Source organism: Gavia stellata, chromosome 3, assembly GCF_030936135.1.
Source record: "Gavia stellata isolate bGavSte3 chromosome 3, bGavSte3.hap2, whole genome shotgun sequence".
Lineage (NCBI taxonomy): Eukaryota > Metazoa > Chordata > Aves > Gaviiformes > Gaviidae > Gavia > Gavia stellata.
This window is the reverse complement of record NC_082596.1, coordinates 9,925,487-9,946,437: the sequence shown is the minus strand read 5'-3', so window position 1 is coordinate 9,946,437 and position 20,951 is coordinate 9,925,487.

Here is a 20,951-nt window from a genome sequence, read left to right as displayed (position 1 = left end):
AATTTACTTCTTTCTTTTCCATACTAAACATTGCTGTTGTTTTCACTTCCTCTTTAGTTTGGTTATTGGACACTTCTTGACACTTCTCAGGTCCTCTAGCTGTGCTACTCTTTCAAATGAGATGAGGAACAACATACTCCATTCAAGGTGATGTCACTCATTACGTAGAGAAGTTATGATATTCTCATTCTCTGTTTCCATTTGTATCTTTCATTTGTTTGTTTTTTCTTGACCTGAGATTGAAAATAAACCAAGGACCTCTATTAAATTTTCATGTCAATTTAGTATATAACTAGATCAATTTTATTCCTATATTATGCATTATGTGGCATTTATCAACAGGTGGTTGTATTCAACATTTTCTTGATTGCTAAAGCAGCTTATTTGGATTTTTCTGAAGTGTCTTTCAGTCATCTCTGGATTTGACTAACCTATCAATTTTGTGTCATCTATGAGGCATTGTGTGTCTTACTAAATAATTCTAAATGAAAGGTTTTTATGACACTTAATGTAAAGTGAAATTCCTAAACTTTACATTTGGTTAGATAATCACTACATTACAATGAGATCACTTCTGTAATTGCAGTGGCGCAGTTCGCATTTCTAGCCCAACAGTAATGGTGCATATGTTTGTACGTAAAACCGAAGATACTAGACTCAGATCCTGATTCAGGATGCCATTTAAAGTGAATGGCTTCTGAACATTTTCAAATGTCTTGTTGAACAAAGACCAAAAAATTAAGAATTTCTTTGAGTTGCTTATGCCATGCAGTACTTTCCTGGTCCAAAACACAGACTGCCATGTTCTTCTTAAACATGAAAAATGGTGCTACTGGGACAGGCAGTTACAATTACATATACCAGAAACAAAAGACGACCAACAATTTTTCCTTCACTTTCCAGATGGCAGACAAAAGAAATGTAAGAATTTTAATATAAATTTGAGAGCAAAAAACAAAGCTTCTGTCCTCCACTGAAATCTTTGACAGGATTTGCTCTGTGTATAAATTGTTCAAGTGTCTTGTGTGTTAATTTTTTGCACTGGTGTACAGTTACTTAAAGAGATGAGGCAAGTATAGTGGAATTCATGTTTTATAAAAGAGCAGCTTTTAACCTTGGGATTGGGAAGCACTTGGAGATTATTTATTGCAAATCAGCATCATAAACCAACGGTACTTCACAAGAAAATCATGTCATTCAATGTAATTGTGAGCAACAAGTGGAGGTTCTTTAATGTCCTGTGTAGGTTTTGAGTCTTACAATGCAATTTGGAGACGTGTAGTATTCAGGTAGAACAGCTTTATTAATAAAGACTTAACATTAAATAATTTTCAGCCTCCAAAGTAGTCATATGTCAGAATTCAGGTGCTCAGACTTGCTCAGGAGAGGCTTTTGCCTACCATAAAGATTTTTTCATCGCATGGCAATTAATTAATTGTGTCTTGGGGGATTTGCAGACTCCAAGCCTGAAAATCTTTGCAATCAGGTACAAAATCCTCATGACGTGGCAGCTGTAATACAAAGGGTAGTCCTAAACTTCAGCCCAAAGCCAACACATGTCCTTCTCAGTTTAGCAAAACTTCTGGCTGCCAGATTTCAACACAGACAGCAGAAAGCAGGTGAGGTATATATATGTATTATGCAAAGAACATTTTCTTTTCATCCCCCCACTTTGCTACAGTTCCTATTAGTTTTATTTTTCAAACAATGAAAATTTCTCCCTTACCTACAGGTACCTGGGGACCGGCACCAGCAGTTTATTTCAAGATGTCCAGAGGGAGACAAAAAAAGTGGTAGCTCTTCTGCCTCTGTGACTTTCTCAGGGAGCAGATCCAGCTGGTGTTTGGCACATTCCTGCCTCCTCCCAGTCTGTTCCTTCTCAAATGTCCTGTTTTCACCAAGGCCAAGAGCACTAGGACAAAATAGGAGCTACCTCTGCTGGAAATCCGCCTCAAATGTTAAGTGTCATTTCTAGGACCTTTCTGCTTCTTAGACAGGGCAGAAACACCAAAGGTAAAGAATGTGGCCCCTCATAGCAACTGAAGATCCAAGTACCTTGTCCTATTCAAGGTTACAGAACTTATTCCAGTATTTGGCATAGTTGGGGGCCTCACCTGGACCTCAGACATTCATCTGAGGGAGAGTGGGAGTTTCACTTCTTTAAGCATAGTGAAGCAAGCACTTCACTGCAGAGAGGAGGTGGAATCCACCTGACCAAGAAAGGGAATCACACCCTAATGGGGGTAATGATATTGCCCCCACTGATGGAGCTTTAAACAAGGTTCAGAGGGGAGTGGGACTACAGCCCACAGGCAGGAGAAGACACTTGTTAAATTTCTGAGGCAATAACAGAGAGAGAAGATGCTGCTGGAGGAAGAGCATCAGGCTATGGGTTTCTCTGACCATAGAGCACACTTCCCACAACTTACATTGCCTGGCACAGTCCAGAGGATATGTACCCATAGTCCTGTTGTTGGTTGCATGAGTATTAGGGAAACCATTTCTGGCTACACAAATGCATGCTGGGCCTTCCTCTGGCTCTCTTTTTCACAGAATCACAGAATCAGTACGGTTGGAAAAGACCTGTAAGATCATCGAGTCCAATTCATTTCATTATCATCTGTTCCAAATGGCTCAACCTATTCCGTTAAGATGCTAAAGGAGAGAGAGCACCTCACTTGTTTGAACACAGAGAGGTCTGGAATGGTTCTCCCTGAATGATAAAGCCCACATAACACTCCTAAGTACAAATCTTTTTGCGAGATAAAATTTTGGTACAGGCATTCAACAGCATCCTGAGCCCTAAGACTCTCTTTGCTGCCATTTCCTTGGGGCCTTCATCACTCAGTCCCTCTCTCTCAGCTTGGACTCTGTAAGCACTAGTAACCCTATTTTAGGAAATCCACTTGCAGGCACAGCTGTTGTGGGAATTATACCTGTCTGTTGATCTCTGGAAAAAGAACTAGAAATGCTTGTATACCCTTGCAGTATTACCACTCTGATTTATGCAGCTAACCTCTCTACAACACCCAAAATACCTAACACCAAATGCTGCTAAGAGAATCAAGCAGAGCACCGTTCCTTCTCTCAATCCATCCCCCTTAAAGATAAGCTGTTGCAATCTAATACTCCTACAGTCTAAACCACCAGTGACTGAACAAACAAGCATGGGAAAAAATAGTTTAATGAGTGGTCTCTACAATGCATAGGTTGTGGGCTGGTGGGATGTGGGTTGGGTTTTTTTTGGCAATGAGGGCCAATAACATTTAAATCTAGATTACTTTTAAAATATGAAATACTAAAAAAATCTTAAGGTTTATTCTTCAGGAAGCTGTGATGGGAGTCATCAGATTAAATATGAATCTCTAACAGTAGGTGTCTAAATTAACACAGGCTCCCTTGATAGAAGCAGAGATCTATTTGTCTAGTCCTGAAGTAGGATTTGGTCATTTGCTTCATATCCACTGCCAACCTGTTGACTATAGGGAGATCCCAGCATCTTAAGCTAGGTGAGGGAAGACCCACATTGGTATTCCACACTTGTAACAGAACAGACCTGTTTCAGAATTTCTGGAGAACTTACAGAGGAAATCTCAAATATTTGTAAAATTATACGTATCATTTGGGGTAGCTGCAACTTCTGTAAAAAAGCATTTAATGCAGTATCACAAGACAAATTAGTTAAGCTGGAAAGGAGGGGGATCTAAATGTTAGATCTCTTAAGAACTTAAAGGAAAGTGATAATGAATCATGCTAAAGCATCAAGACTAAAGGGAGTCTGAACACAGAATCAACAGCACTGTGGAGTACCCCACAATATCTTAATTTATAACTTGGTAAATAGAAGAGAGTAGTTAATGAAATTTGCTGAGGAGGTCAAGCTGAGAGACATTGTCAACACAGTGAAGTTGAGAATTTCATAAAATGAGATGATCTAGAGTAATAGTGCAATAGAAATTGGATCAGGTTCAATAGTAACAAATGCAAGATCAGGTAATTGAGGACTATTAAATCTGAAGCTATGAGCTGAACAAAGTTAGCTGAAAATTACCAAGAAGAAAAAAAACTAAATAGTTTCAAATGTATTTTGTAGCAGCGGACTCAACATGACAATGTTTGACATTTTATCTAGTATCTAGATCTCCAATAACTATGTTTCATTGCATGTCACACATTTTAGAGCATAGAATACTATGAAACCAAGGAAGCCTTCAAGTCTTTTTCTTAGAGTGCTAGAGAGTAGACTTACTAAACATTCGGATCACACTGAGCTAGGCCTATCAGTCAAACAAAAGGGCAGAGAAAGGACAAGCTTTAGCTGGAGCTTTATGAAAGACTTATGGTTTTCAGTAAGATTCCCCAAAGTTGTTTTCTGCAGCATATTTCAAATATATTCAGAGGTGGATCTGACCTCCACAGGTTGATGATGCTTCCACTTGGCAGCTGATTTGCTCATCATTTTTACTCTCTTGAGCAGAACGGGGAAGACTGTACTGTTGCATAGAAAGATTTTTAATCAAGATACACCATCATCCATCTTAATCTTTAATATGCTGGATCAGCTTTTGACTTACGAAGAACTGTACTGGCAAAAAAGTGGTCTCTTCAGAACAGAATAGAGGACATTTCCTTTTTAATCAGGTTATCTACCAAAAGAAATTCACCTTCAAACATGACAGGAAACTTCACGTTCAAAAAATCAGTTGTTTCTTTGCTAGTACCAGCTTTCAAACACATACCAGAAAGGCTTTATGCCTCTCTTCCAGTAACAGTGATCACATTGATTGCCAGAGTTGCTCTAAGTAATGAAGTTCTTGGCCAATGCTTATGGGCCTTTCCACCCTGCTACTTTTGATGGGGGGAAGAGCAGGGAGGGAGGGAGGCAGCAGTAATATGCTAAGAAATAAACAGAAGTGTCAGACTGATGGATATGGTCAACTGAAGAGGAGGGATTTCCACAGGTAAGATCTTGATCCTACTTAAGAAAAGTAAGTGGCAAAACTTGTCGGTTCAGACTTTATTTTCAAATATTGCCAGATTTTGCCTAAGTTGCTGAAGTCTATTCAAACAGGATGAACAAGTTCCCATGAGTGTTTTTAAACATCCAGCACATGAATACCCTTAGGATCCTATGACACATATTCATCATTATGAATACACATATTCATCATTATGAAAATATTCATCATTAAATTTAAGGCAGAATTTGCAGCCGTGAAGATTTTAAACAGATTTTAAACTTAAACAAAAGTCAGAAATTTTGCCATAACGATTTCTTCTGTGATGCATGTGCTTTTTAGTATCTGGTAAAGCAGCTGTGGGGGGAGTTTGTCTGAACAAGAGCTGGAGGCTCACAGTGGCTGAAGGCTTCTCTATCCACAGCTCCTACCAGCAGCAGAGGGTGAGCAGAGCAAGGGAGGCATTTTTGAATCAGACTCCATGAAGCCACATGCCACCACTGGAAGATGTTGAAGACAGAAATGCTTTAACAGTTTCTTTACGGAGTAATAAAGATAAAGCTGTAAATAACTTCCCTCTGGATGTGCCTCTGTACAATTCATGCATTATTGATGGTAGAAAAGATAATTTCTGCATCCTTTTTAGGGACTGGTTTCCTAAATATTTCACAGTAAATTAAATATACTATTTCAAAAGAAATCAGCCTTTTAGAGCTGTGTTATCTAGAGAAAAGCAGCTACAGTTGAACAAGCTATGGTACAGAACAGAAAGGCCAGTCTCTTTCAGTCTATTCCAGCTGTTTTCAATCTGCAGACTCAAATTTCCCTGGAAATCCACTGACTGCTTTTGGGAAGTCCACAAAAGATGAAAAAGAAAACCATGTTTTCAGGCAGTCTATATGGGCCCAGAGCCTCCAGAGATGGAAGTACCCCAACCTCTCCAGCCAGCACTGTTCCAGTGTCTGAGCACTCTCTTTATGAAGATTTTTCTTCCTTATACCTAATGAAAATGGCAATTTCTGTGCATTGCCTCTTGTGCCTATCACTGTGCACCTCCACAAGTATGGCTCCATCTTCAGTGTAACAACCTGTCAGGTAGCTGTAGAAAGAAATAAGGTTTCCTCTCAGTCTTAGTTTATTAATAAAAACAAATAAAATGTATTTAAGTAGATATCAAATCCACGAATAAATAAAAGTTTAAAGATGTGATCACTATTACAATAGCAGAAAGATGCGCTTTATGTACTTATTTATTACATCCGTAGTCACTATGACATTACTTGTGCACACCATACCAACAAAGTCAATTCTACTGCATGTTCCTACCTGCTGCCCCAGATCCACACAATGTGTTGCTTCAGCTCTGACATATTTTGTGAAAGTATTCTGCCACCTAAAGGAGATATTTGAGACAATGCCTCCTAAAACTACTTGTTTTGCCATGATGAATTGAGGCTATATGTAGTTTTCCCAATTTTAATTTTATGATTAAAAAGATTCAATTTTCATACCCTGAAACTGTTTCTCCCCAAACCAGTTAATCCTTCACTGAATTTCTTTCATTTCAGTAGACTTCATGGCCTCAGCATCTCAGTATCTCATTTCCCCATTTGTTAAATGTAAATGTCCTAGAATTAAAACAGTATTTTACATTTTAGTCAATGACTCCTATTTCTTCAGAAATGACTGCCATTTTTTCAAGGCCTCAGGCTCCCACTAAAAATTAACTTCTTTCATAACATTTAAAACAAACATCTCCATGCCCTTTGGCATTCTAAAGAATTATTGCTCTATCGTTAATTCAAAAATGTAGAATTTCCGAGAGGTTGGCCGAAGGGAAGAGAAAAGGCTAATTAAAAGTACTCTAGACGCTGACTCTAGACATGTATGTAGATATAGAGATGTACAGATAAAGATATAGAAAACTCTTCAGTTCCCCGACATATGGAGTAGTTAATTAAATCAGCTAATTGATAACATAACTATTATTCGTGCTTTCACCTAATGAGCCAAATATGCTTTGCATTAATTCTATTAGCAGAGCTTCCTTATTCTCAACAGAAAGCAGTGACATCCAAACCAATGTTGGACCTGAATATCCTCAAAGCCTAAAGTTCAGATACAGCCTTGAAGTAAACAAGTTTTTACTCACCAGGAGAGTACAAATTGTGTTAAGAGAAAGGATTTGGGAGCAGAAAGAGAGTGGGTGGTAGTACAAATAGAACAACATATTTATATTATCTAACAGCTTTTCACAATTCTTTTTTCCATATCTTTAGATAGGTTGAATTCAACACTAATTCTTACTGAAATACAATGATAAAATAAATGCATGTTTGCGTATACTATGTTACTATCACTATATGCTAATGTTTATCAATATAACGCTCATTTCTTACATTTTTGTACACATTTGCAAAACCTCAAGCCTAAGTGATTACAACATTCTCAGAAAGAACTGGTTTTCATTCAATATGTAACATAAATTACAATTCAGAAGCAAAACTGCATTTAATCATTCCTTTTTTTTAAACACTGGAGTAGCTATTTAGACTTTTGCGCTAGGGCATTTGGCAATTACTTGCACTGAGTCCAATTTGCATGCTTGCAAAGAAATAAAATTAAAGCCTCCTTTATTTTTATGCATATTTCAATAATCAGAGTTCTAAATAAATCTGTGAAATAGCTAAGTGATTGCAAGAATATTTAGCTGTGTGTAACTGATGTTCTTTCTTCCAGAATCAGTCATCAGTGGTCACATCATCTGTGTGATCCTAGGAGGCATTGCTTTTGCAGTTTTCAGGTTTTGTCTCCATTGTCTTCAGTGAGGCAAAATGCATTCATTTACCCAAGATACCTGTAAGAAAAGCAATCCATTCTTGCCCCAAAACGGCAAAAAACCTGAGGGGATGTTTAATATTCATAGACATTACAGGCACAGGTAGCACATGTAATGCCAGGTTTCCGAGTTCCTTCTTCAGCAAATTAGTTTGTTTCTTTATTCGTTATTTCTTTTTCAGTGCAGAGATGAAACTCAGTCTGTATTTTTTGATGATCAAAGCAAAATGTCTACATTAACATTTTGTATTAGTATCTTTCAACACCTCATTTTTTGAAAGCTTATCAACACTTTGTATTAGTAAAACAATCCCATTTCATCTAGACATGGCAAAGTTTTTCTTAAAACTGTACCAAAGTTACTCATTAATTCCTTCAGTAATCTATGTTTTGTAGATGCTGGTTTCTGCTTTTCCTTAAAATCAGGGAAACTCTTCTTTGTACCCATATCTCTGTTAATTTAATTTTCATGGTGTCGTCCACTGAACATGAGGGGAGTTGTTACTTTTTCCTTTTCTCTTTCTTTGGCATAGATGTGTTTTTTCAAGGAAAACAGACCAAACACTTTGCATAGCTTCTTTTGGTTTTGGCCATCATTGTGCAGTTGCTTTAAACTTTTTCAGTTATGAAGAGGAGTCAGACAGCAACATAAAGCAAAGATATTGAAATCCTCCTAAAACTGTTTATGTGTCATATAGAGTCCCACAAAGAAAATCAATGAGCCAGAACAATTTTGGGGAGAAAGTGAAAGTACTTGGTAGCAATATCATCTTCATGCAAACATCCAAACAGATTTTTGTTTGTTTTGCACACAATTTGTATACAGTTGAGAAATGAACATCAATTTTGTTGAGATCAGCTTAATCTTCAGACTTCAGTGTGACATCAGCTGCCATCTGAATGAGATGATAAATACTTGTAATGCTCAACAAATGGAAAGGATCTTGTATAAACTCCTGAGAAAGTGTCAACAAATACGCAATGCAATTATAATTGATAGGCACAGGTTTCTGGGGCAACCTGGATTCTTTCAGAACATCTTTTAGCTAAAGACTGAAAGTTGAGGTGTTGTTCTACATCATCACGTCTGCTTTTAGAAGCAAGATTTCTACATTTGCTGTTTCCACAGAGAATGGCTGAGAGGAGTCCTGACAGGAGCAGGTTCATTAGCAATTAGACAGTTACAGACTATGCCAATCAGCTATTTCTTTCTGACTAGGTCTGAAATCTTTCATAGGAGGTTTCTTTGAGAACTGAGGGGTTTTTTTCAGTTATGTTTTTCAATAGTAATTGTTTGAAACAAAAAAATTTCCAGTCCCCTTATTAATATTTGGGATCCTATTTTCATATTACTGTCTTTTAAAACCCCTTTCTGTATCTACTCTGGTGGAGAAATTTTTTACAAGCTGCATCCAGTAACATGTTAAAGTTGACTGGAAGTGATGTAAGGAAATTGAGCAAAAGAAAAATGAAGCTGACTACCAGTGAACTCTCCCCATCAGTGATGGTAAGTAGGCAGCTGTGGATTAACAATAAGAGAATAGGGGAAGTTTCATCACAAAACCTGGTGAAAGGAGGAATGGATGAAACCATGGAACTGTGAAAAACCACCCTGTATTTCAAGAGTGAGGGATCACTTAGCTCTTTTCTTTTTCTACAGGCCGAACATTGGTATCTTTTTTAGAGTAAATGCCGTGTTATTATCTGTGGGAGTTCTGCTTGTGTAAGGGCATCTGGCTTTTACCTTACTATTTTACAGACCCAATTCAGCCTGGGCATGAACGTGCATAATTACTGTTGACATCAATGAGGTGAGACCTAACATGGTGCATGGCTTAATTGGATGATGGGATTTGCATTTCCCATGTGTGCAAGAACTGCTCAGTGGCACACAAGTGTGCTTAGAATAGTATCAAGCAGTAACCTTAGGTTTGTGTGTGTCTAGTGCCTACAATGTCTGGAATAAATGGTTGTATATTCATAACTAAAGTAAGAGCCAGCTTGGATACTGATGCTTTTTTTTTTCAGATTCCTGCAACGACAGAAAGAACATTTATCTATTAGCGGTCCTGTACTACAGATAGAACAAGCAGCTCTTCAGTCTTTGAATATCCTAAGATATCTAGGAGTATCTTAAAAACTTACAATCCTCTTCAGTTCTGCCCTGGATACCTCTGATGGCTTGAATTCCCTCAAATCCCAGTAGGAACCATAGAAAGAAACACAAGAAATTTGTATTGCTCAGCCTCGTAGAGTGCAGCTTAACTGCATAGATAGAAATATTTGCAAGTCATAGTTGCCAGCTTCCCTGGAAGGCACAGCTGTCTGCTTAACCCATCACAGCAGAGATTGCAAGACTCTGACTACATAAAAAAGACAATGTAAAAATAACTATGTGCCTTCTAGAAAAAAAATCACTGTGGCAGAAAGAGCACAGCACAGTCAAAGAGACGGATAATTGGTCAGGTCACCTCTTTCCTGCTCATTATAAATCAAAGCCAAAAGGAAGCCCTATTTGGCCATTCTGTGCAGTCCATGGCTATGTTTATTAGGCTTTGTGTCTCCTTTGTGTCGCCTCTATTCCTTTGCATACAATTGGAGTTATAACACAGCACAGTGCAGGAAGTACAAGGGCAGCAGCAGCAGAACTAGGCTCCCAGCTAGGACGAAATCATAAAACATTTCTTTGCAGCTCTTGCTCTGTCTACCAGCCATTGTGAAGGTTTACTGCCCATTCACCTTGTAAGCCTCTATTTCACAACTCGGACAAAGCTGTGCACACCACACTGCTATTATGATATTGCATTTTGTCACATAAATTGGAACGTAAAGAAGGATTGATGGCTGTAGAGATAGGAAGATCAGCTGGAAGGAAAGACCGACGCAGATTGAGCTCTGATTAGCCAGCATATATTTGCAGCCTCTAATGGGACCTCTTTGAGAGGAGACATCAGGTATTAGTGGTCCCCTCCACATGCTTTTCCAACATAACATGAAGAATGAAATCAGGCAGCCCCTGAAAAATGTGTCCCTTCCAGTCAGAGGCTGGTGGAAGCTGGGGTTTTCTGTCATGGGCAACAGCATTTTAGTGTCACTTGCTAATCACAACTCTTCTGGGTGCTCCCTGGCATCTAGAACTTCTCAGATGCCTCTGAGAAATGTGCACATATGAACGCATGACCCTTGTTGAGCAAGAAACAGGAGGAGAAATACGGATATTCTCTTCCAGGCCCCTGGGCTCCTCAGCTGGGATTGTTTCACCTGCATCCTGAATTTGATGTTGATCAGGTCTATGGCAGAGCCCCTCTGAGCTGAGCCTTCTACAAGCTGATGGTGAGAGCCCTAGCCCAGAGAACCAACAGAGTCATGACGTAAGGCAATGAAGAGAAGGTTGTAAGTATTTACAAGCATCACAGAGTAATGTGATTTGCCCATGCTCAGATGGAAAGTTTGGGGCAGAGCTGGATGGGATCCAGGACTGCTCCATCCTGGTCTGGTGTCTTCCAGTGTGACTGTCTTTTGCTTTGCTGAATGCACCAAGGCAGGATAATCTGTTATCCTGACTTCTGGGGCGGTCAATGTGGGATGGTAACTGTAATAGCAATAGTTAAAATGTCATCCTCTGGGACATCTGCTTTACTTGTCTATGCAGGAACTGGTCTATGAGCCGGGGATATGAAATTCTGGAAAGAGAAGCCTGCTAATTGCAGAGTCATTGTCCTTTGCTGGAGTTCTCTATGTCATTGTATGACTATTAAGCATAGATAAGAGAGAAACAGTGGATCTATGTCCTGGTAATGCAGTCACCCTGATCCTAAAACTCAAAAAAATACACTTCATTTCCAGTTTAAATTAGTATTATGAATGCTTTTGTATCTCAGTAGTGCCCAGAAGTGACCTTCATGGGCTCTAAGAAACAGCCCTGTTACACAAGCTGTTGGCGGACTTTTACAGACATTCAGCTCCTGTTGATTGCACTGGTGATTTAGCATTTGAGAGAGGGGTTCATGGGTCCTGAGTGAGGTCTTCCAGCTCTTGAACTGCTATTGCAGAACAGAGTTAGGTGCCTAAACTCAGTCACCTAATCTGAGACAAAAGCAAACAAATGGCAATGACAAAAAGGAGATGTGAAGGGAGAAACATGGGATCTGTTCTAATTCTTTTTATGCCTAGGTATCTTTCTGACCCTATGCTTATTTTTATTTAATAAGGACACATTGGTGCTCCCATAACTCAAATTATGGCAGTGCTGTTAAAACATTTTCCTTCTTGTAGCAATCATGTTTGTCGTAACTATTCTCCCTCCTCAAGGATGACAGTTAGATATTTTGGCATCCTTACCATGGTGTTTTCTTACAAGGTTGCAAACAGACTTCCTACAGAACATTTCAGAAAGTTTAATTTTCTGTTGTCCTCTCTGTGAAGCCAAAAATTCCTGCAAAAATAAGTTTTTGCTTGATCATAAAATTCCAGTGTCTGTTTAAACACCTTTCAGATTCTTGAGAGACCGATTCTCTGATGATTTCTCTGTTGTAGACCTGCTTTCAGTTCCTGCTTGATGTTCATATCATTGTAGTATAAACTGAGCAATGACTGTAATCAAAGTTTCAGTGTTTTCACCAGAATGCAGCAGGTTGCTATGTGGGTGGCAGCAGGGCAAGGTGAGTCTGCAGGAATGCTTTTTTGGGGACTTACTGTTGTCAGCAAAGATTTAGCCTGAGGACTGTATGGACGAAAAAAGAAGCTGAACACAATAAATTGAAGAGCAAACTGTATTTTCACAAGCTGCTCTCTGTTGGTCACAGAGAATTTCATGCTAAATATCTGCTGTTAACAGGTCACTGAGCTCGACAGTACCTGTTGTTGCTTCTTCTTGTATCCCATTTAAATCCATTGAATGTGAAGCTTGTGGGATCTGTGGAGGCCATTTAACCCTTTCTGCAGGAGGTTGCCTCTCAATTACAAATAAGTTTCTCCTCACAGTAGTAAAGTTAAGTTACATGTCTTTACTGCTTTTGATGTCATTTTAACTCCCACAGACCTGGATGAATATATTATTTTTATAACTCAGAATTGAGCCGTTTGGGATTCACAAGTCACAGAAGTTACAATAATTTGAACAGACTAAGATTCACTGACAAAATAATACCCAGATACTTCATTTATTTAACAGCATGTGCAACTCTGCACTCTTATTTCTTCACCACTAACCTGCTAGAGTTCTCCCTGCTAGTTTGAACCTAAGTTTTTAAAAATATATGCAATACTATGACAGCCTGATACCTTTTAAGTATTCCATGATGCTGATAGAAATCTCCCAATTCTACATAATGCCAAGAATGTGTCCCAGATCTATGAGTAATGACAGGGTGTTTACTTTGCTCAGTATCAAGGGTAAAGTTTTCACTCCCTACTTCCAGTCTATGAGAGCAATGCCTACATTACATGTCAAACATGAAATTAGATCCTCGTCTGAGTCCAAGCACATTCAGTGGCCATGTTGCACCTCTCAGGCTCTGGCTTTTGTGGATCCATCTCTGAGGATGCCTTGGCACAGGCATATACATATGCTTTGTACTGCAGGAGGCCAACTTTACTGCATAAGCTGTATAGACAGTGATTATACCAGTAAATTAGATAGAGCTGGGGAATGTTCTTGGTCATGGAAATGTGACAGACTGTACTATGAAACTGTTTGAACAGTCCCTTGTGCAATTTTAGCCTGTGCCTATTAGCAGTCTTCAAAAAGCTTCAGAGCACTCTCTGCAGGTTAGACTAGTCCAGCAACTGTTCCCAATTTGCAATGTGTGTGGAGCCACTCTGTTTTGGAGGCTAAGAGAGTTTATTAAAATGCATGCCACTTGGCTTCAGTGCCTAGGAATGTTCCTAGGCACATTCAGTTGTAAGTGCAAACGTTGCTATAGGGTGTTCTCAGTAGACACAGATTAACTACAAAGAACATGAATACAGCTCTAGACCTTCTGTTCACTGCTTCAAACTGGGCACCTCAAACAGGGCTCAGAGGGACCAGGCTTTCTGTCTTCATTGCCTGTTGTGGGACATGTCCTGGCCAACTCCAAGATCCCTATCAGTCTTTGCAATGCCTTCTTACGGTCATGAGAATCATCCCAAAAGGGCTTGGTCCCAGAGAACAACGCAAACAGGACCAGTAAGTGTCCTAAATTATTAACATTGAACAGGAGGCACATGGCACATATAAATAAAGCCAGGAACCAGGCTGGATTCACAGCCTCCTAGCCCAGCACCTTAGCATCAAAGTTGATGAAGTCTCAGTGATAGCAAACCAAACTGAAGCCAGAGCAAGAAGCCTCGTGGTGACCAGTATCAACAGTCCCAACGTGAATAGCTCAATGTAAGGTATCTATCTCATGGCAGAAGGAAGAGGAAACATCTGTGTTGTCACAAGAACTGCAAAGTTCAACAAGCTGTAACAATTCACACAAGAGAAAAAAGCCTTCTTAAGGAAACCAGAAGCAGAAACTTCTGATTCATTCTGGGAATTAAACCTAATTTGTGAATGTGCGCTATTATAAATTCTTTTTACGAGCCAGTAGATTTCTCAGTTAAACATAGCATAATTTCCCTCTGCCTTAGTTATTTTTTCGCTAATTATTTCTAAAGAAAGAAACTGCAACACATATAAAAATAAAGTTAAAACATGCATGCAAATGGCCAGACCTGGTATGAGGTTAATCCTGCAAGGTAAAAGTGTGAGAAATTGCTTACCACTACAAGCAACAGAAGGGGAAAAGCAGGTGGCCAGTGCCAAACTGGAGTTAAACTAACAAAACAATAATGGAGAACCTAGGAAAAAGGGTATGAAATGATTATTAAGAACTCCAGTGAGTGAAAAATATCAAAAGCTACTAAAATGAGGGTACTGACTTACCAGCAGTCACTCGCAAAGGCCAAGATTATCATATAAGAGCGTTAAATCAGCAAAGCCAGGGCCCATAGGAAAAGGGTAATGCAGGAATGGCCTATTAATTTGGGAGGGGTAAAGGGAGGAAAAGAAGAACATAAGGTAGAGCAAGCGATGTGGCCATGGTTGTTTGAGGAGTCCCTGTTGAGCAGTGTGGCATCTGATCCCTCCAGTGGAGAGGGAAATAAAGCTCTGTTCTGCGCATACCATATGTGTCTGCCTTGTTTCCTCAGTCAGAGGCACCTGGGGTGCTTTCCTTAATACAGGTTGAGGAATACCGTGGAGAGGATGGAGGACGGACCAAACATCCCAGCATCCAATGTCTGAGCAATCTGCTGGGTGCAAGGACTGGCACAAAGTTACTCAGACATTCTGGGCAGCACTCAGTGCAATGAGCAGAAGTGAACTGTGGTGCCATTGAATTAACATTATTGGGGATAAAATTGGCCTGGTTTTAGCACACTGGGTTTTTTAAAACAGTTTTTATTTTCTGTGGGAACAAAAACATAGGCAAAGAAAAGTAGGAGATTGTCTGTCAAGGCCCAATAAAAGGCAAGGTAAAGCCTAAATGATACATTCTCCCTTCTGTTAAATAAGACTTTAGTTACAGAGTACACACTTCTTGATGCGTCAAGAGATGTTCAAGAATAGAAAGTGCACAAGTGCACTGAAGTGAGATCTCCGATTTGAGTTGTTTTTCTGCTGCAGGCTATGAGATTTGGAGCAGTGCCATATAATTCAGTGTATAAATACTAAACCTGTGGTATTAGCTTACAGAAACAGAAGCGGGGAAAGAGTCAGACTCTGGACATCCGTCTCAGAACAAGCTGTTACCCACGTTATCCTAGGAAGACAACTCCATTCCACAAACCAAACACGGCACCAAGGAGCACTGTCATCCAAGACTCATACACATGTTGAGGCAATTCTTTCCAGCTTTATTTTTTTTTCTTTCAACAAGGTTAATATTGGGCCTTTGTCAATTCCACACTCCAGCTGAGCCAGAGTCATGATTTTCCACTGCATCTGACACAAAGGATGGGATTTGGTTTGAGATTAAGATAACTGACTTCAGGTACTGGCTTGCAGGTTATTTACCTGTGTGCTACTTGAGTATGGTCAGTGGAGATGAAGGGCTCAGTGCCAGAGAATAAATTTTCAGTGCCCTTGGAGATGCTGCAGGCTGTCCTAGCTGGTCTCCAGCTGTTGCTCCAGAAAAGCACAGATGTCCTATAGATCTAGTGTCATATCTGCCATCTGCCTATGGATGTGCCTGGCGCCCTCAGGCATTCCAGATGTCAGCAGACACATGCCAAGGAGGTAGACTCTGCAGCAGAAGTCTACCTGAAGGTGACCTGAACAGCTTTCTCGTCTCCACCAGCTTTATGGACTGGATCTCCATTGGAGCCTAGACCCTAGATCACTGGCAGGCACATACAGCTCATTTTTTTGCCAAAAAATAAACAACAAGTAACATCTAAAACACTCTCAGGTAGCCAAGACATCCACATGTGGTTCAGATCTTCCCTAAGACCTATAGGTGACTCATGCTTTCTTGGAGATGGGAGAGCCTACAGGATCCCAAAGGACACAGGAAACCCATATTTAGGCAACTCAGTTGAACCTCTCTATATAATCACCTACAATGAGATGTTCAAATTGGAACAAGAGAAGACATGTGCTGTTCCCAGCTGTATTACGGATCTCCTGTAAGACTTCAGTCAAGCAATTTTAATTGCTACTTTTTCATTTCCCAATTTATAAGGGGCAATAGGAATCCTTCTCAGACTTAGATGAAGACGAGACAAAAGTTAAATCATTAAGGTTTAGAAAGTTTTATGACATTTTCATTTATTTCATTACCAAGAAGGTAACTGTTAGCCTTGAGGCCTTAAACATGTTTAGCTCTTTATCCTGTTTGGAGACTAGTAACAATTCTCGCCATTGTCCTCCATTATTGTCCTGACTTGTAGCAATGCAATGCTCCAGCTCCACTCAGGAAAAAAGAAACATAAAAGAAAAATAAAAAATTAAATGAATGGTGACAATCTCTCACTTATGTCATGGAAAGTTTCTTTTTTGTCTTTTATTTTATGTTATTTTATAGTGATACTTATACTCTTTCCCACTATTGTTTCACATATTCCATCCATATCAAGCCATTCCATTAAGTGATTAAGTGTTGTTTAAACACTTCCAAACAATCTCCATGTACCTTGTTAATGCATCTGTGATTTGGAGGCGGAAACAGAGGTAAAGGCAGCTGTAAAAAGTATTTTTACTAACTTTTTTAAGTGGATGATCCAGTGACTTTGGATAGACTATTGGTATTAGAGATTTAATTTTGACTTTTTTTAGAAAATATGCATTTTATCTATATCTGAACCAGCGACTAAGGCAAAAAAGAGCACCAAGAACTTCAGATGCTATCTGTGGGTTAGCTACTGTTAGTACCGAAAAAGCACGTATGCAAGGGGCAGGTCACACGTTTATATTCATAGGCTCATTATGAACATTTGTGTCTATTTCTGAGGTGCCCATCACAAGAAAAAGATACTGTCTTGCCATTGGCAGCCTCAACATGTCTCACTGAAATAGCTTATCTATATGTACCATAAAGCTCTGAAACACAGTTTCAAGGCCACACTGGATCTGACTCCAGTGGTTAGCCATGGCTCGGAAACAGTCTGCCTTGTATAACAATACAAATTCTGTAGGACCCACCAGCTGGCAAAAATTCTACCCAAAACCAAAACATCAGCCCCAGAACACAGGATGGCATTACAGATCAGGCATTTTCTCCTAGCATTTTCATCATCATGTGTAGAAACCAGCAATTAAATGTGAAGTGGCATAATTTAAAATCAGCATCACCAAAACAAAGGAAAAATATAGCTTAGATCTACCAGTATTAAGAATAAAATAGAAGTCAAGCACTGTGATATGAAGATAAATAATGACGATTCAATGGACTAAAGCAGATAAAACATGAAGATGTTTACAAGAGCTGAGAAGCTTGGTATTACTTTTTCAGCATTAATATTTGGTGAAGACATACATGGAATTTTATATTAGATTAAATGGAAGAATTTCAAGGAAATCTGAATGAATGGCTGAAAACTGTATCCAATTAAGGGGTCCAGACCTGTATGCAAGAACAGAGAAAGTGTTTGCAGAGTTCAGTAAGGAGTGCGATGGATGTGACATCCAAAACAACATGAGACAAATATAATGGCATCCTAATAAGAAATGTGCTGTAAGTTTGATTGAGACTAATTCATGCAGAATTTTAATAGGAGTTTTAGAAGGTGACAGCACTGGAGTACAGCCACTCAAGGAGTCTCCTCTGTGCTATTATGAGTGTGTGAGGGGGTGCGCCCACGTGCCTCCAACAAAGGCTGGACCTGACAAAACGCTAAGTCCTCTCACCCCTCGCCCAAGGCTAATTAAAGCTGGTGCCTCTCAGGACCAAGTCCAATGTGTACCCTTGCTCTAAATTACTGCAACTGCAGAGAGGCAGTTGCAGTTCAACAGCCATTTGTTGCAGATCAAGTTAAAGTCAGGTATTGGGTTGGTCATCACTGTTGCTGCTAATGAAAGGTATTATCCTAGAAGACGAAGGTAAATAAAAGCAGTACAGGAAACACTGGCTCAGGTCTAAGAGCAGGTCAGTGCAGTGTGGTGATACAGACAAAGCAGCAGGTCCTGCCCTTCATCAGAACTAATTATTTCAGGCACAGAGACAGGCTGATTAGATTATACAGATTCCTGGCCTAAAGGTAGTGCTGGCATCTCTGCATCATTTTCCACTGCACGGAGGAGACATTGCCTCTAGTGACTCCACTCAAGGTAAACTAGAGCAAGTAAGGGCATTCACACTAGAAAATAACAGGAACTCTCCTGAAGAGATTAGATTCACAGCCAGAGAAAATGGATGGAGGAAACCAGTGTCTGTCTGTATTTGTGGTGCTGAATCCCATTGCTGTCCCAGCACATCAGCTGAGATCACTTGAGCTTCAGTTCACCAGCAGCAACTCTGGGAGTTGCTATAGAGTCTATAGAAACATAGAATCATAGAATCATTTAGGTTGGAAAAGACCCTTAAGATCATCAAGTCCAACCGTAAACCTAACGCTGCTAAGTCCACCACTAAACCATGTCCCTAAACGCCACACCTACACATCTTTTAAATACCTCCAGGGATGGTGACTCAACCTGACCTCCCTGGGCAGCCTGTTCCAATGCTTGATAACCCTTTTCATGAAGAAATATTTCCTAATATCCAGCCTAAACCTCCCCTGGCACAACTTGAGGCCATTTCCTCTTGTCCTGTCGCTAGTCACTTGGGAGAAGAGACCAACACCCACCTCTCTGCAACCTCCTTTCAGGTAGTTGTAGAGAGCAATGAGGTCTCCCCTCAGCCTCCTCTTCTCCAGACTGAACAACCCCAGTTCCCTCAGCCGCTCCTCATCAGACTTGTGCTCCAGACCCCTCACCAGCTTCGTCGCCCTTCTCTGGACACGCTCCAGCACCTCAATGTCCTTCTTGTAGTGAGGGGCCCAAAACTGAACACAGTATTCGAGGTGTGGCCTCACCAGAGCCGAGTACAGGGGCACGATCACCTCCCTGCTCCTGCTGGCCACACCATTTCTGATACAGGCCAGGATGCCGTTGGCCTTCTTGGCCACCTGGGCACACTGCTGGCTCATCTTCAGCCAGCTGTCAATCAACACCCCCAGGTCCTTTTCTGCGGGGGAGCTTTCCAGCCACTCGTCCCCAAACACTCCCACCAACTTGGTGACATCTGCAAACTTACTGAGGGAGCACTCGATCCCCTCATCCAGAAAATTGATGAAGATATTAAACAGAACGAGCCCCAGAACTGAGCCCTGGGGCACTCTGCTTGTGACCGGCCACCAACTGGATTTAACTCCATTCACCACAACTCTTTGGGTCCGGCCATCCAGCCAGTTTTTTACCCAGCAAAGAGTGCACCCGTCCAAGCCATGAGCCAGGACAATGCTGTGGGAAACGGTGTCAGGGAGCATGACCCAAGCACATTTACGGTATGGTAGCTGTGACTGTGGCGTAAAGACAGCTTACTTGGTCTCAAACTTAAGAGCTGACAGCAGAGCACTTAAGGCTCTGTGGAGCCACAGGCAGTGAGGGGCTACAGCATTTTTTACCCAACTTCTTGGATGTATTTTTAGTTTGTAAAGAAATCCAAAGCGCTACACCCCTCCAGTAGTACCTGATGTAACCAGCCCAGGACTTTGGTGTGTACATATTCCTAAGAGTCATGACTTGTAGGACTTGGATCAAAACCTGAAATACACTCCAAGCTAAAAATATTACAAGACAAATCCCTTCTAGGAATTAGCACCCTTCAAGAAAGATCTGAAACAAGCTGTTAATTCTCCTGGACATTAATAAACTATTCTTTTCTTCTGTAGTGAGACAGACATGGTTTCTGAAGAAAATCACCCCCCATCTGTCTTTAACTATGAGCTGATATAATGGATCTGGCAGCAGATGGAATTTGTGCCTAGGACAAGTGCTGACCCTTTCCTGAGAAATAAATAAATCTTTCATTTACCAAGCAGACTGTCTATATAAATAGAATGGTAGCCAGTAAAAAGGAGGTGGTCTCCTGGGAAGATAAATAGCTGGTTGAGTTCTTAATGGTAGGAATACACTTCAGAGAACAGTACTTTCATTTATTTTACTTTAACAATGGGGAAGTATTACCATGGAAAGCTGTTTTCTGAAGTAACGGCCTCATCTAACTTGGCCTAATCCATTTGGAAATGAAATTCTAAAATGGACAATGATGTTAATTTCCCTTGTAAAACTTGGCTCCACACAGTTTCAGAACAAGTAGGACCTGATTCATTTTTCATGATGTAGTGTATCTGTTTGTACTGATTTCCATGGGCTTGCTCTTTATTTTCACCAGTTCTAATGGTCATCATCCCTGTAGCATCAGAGCTGAGAGAGGCTCAGTCTCAATATTAAACAGCCCAGACATTAAACAATTCTGGCTTGGCTTGGTTCTACTTTCTCTGCTTTGTCTAAGGTTTTCAAGACTAACACAAACTGTCTGAATACATGGATGTTCTCAGCCTCTTAGATCAAGAGACTATCACTGAACAAAACTGAACTCAAGCCAGCTGGGGTCATACTAACAGCACTCTCAGTTGCAAATGGTTTAG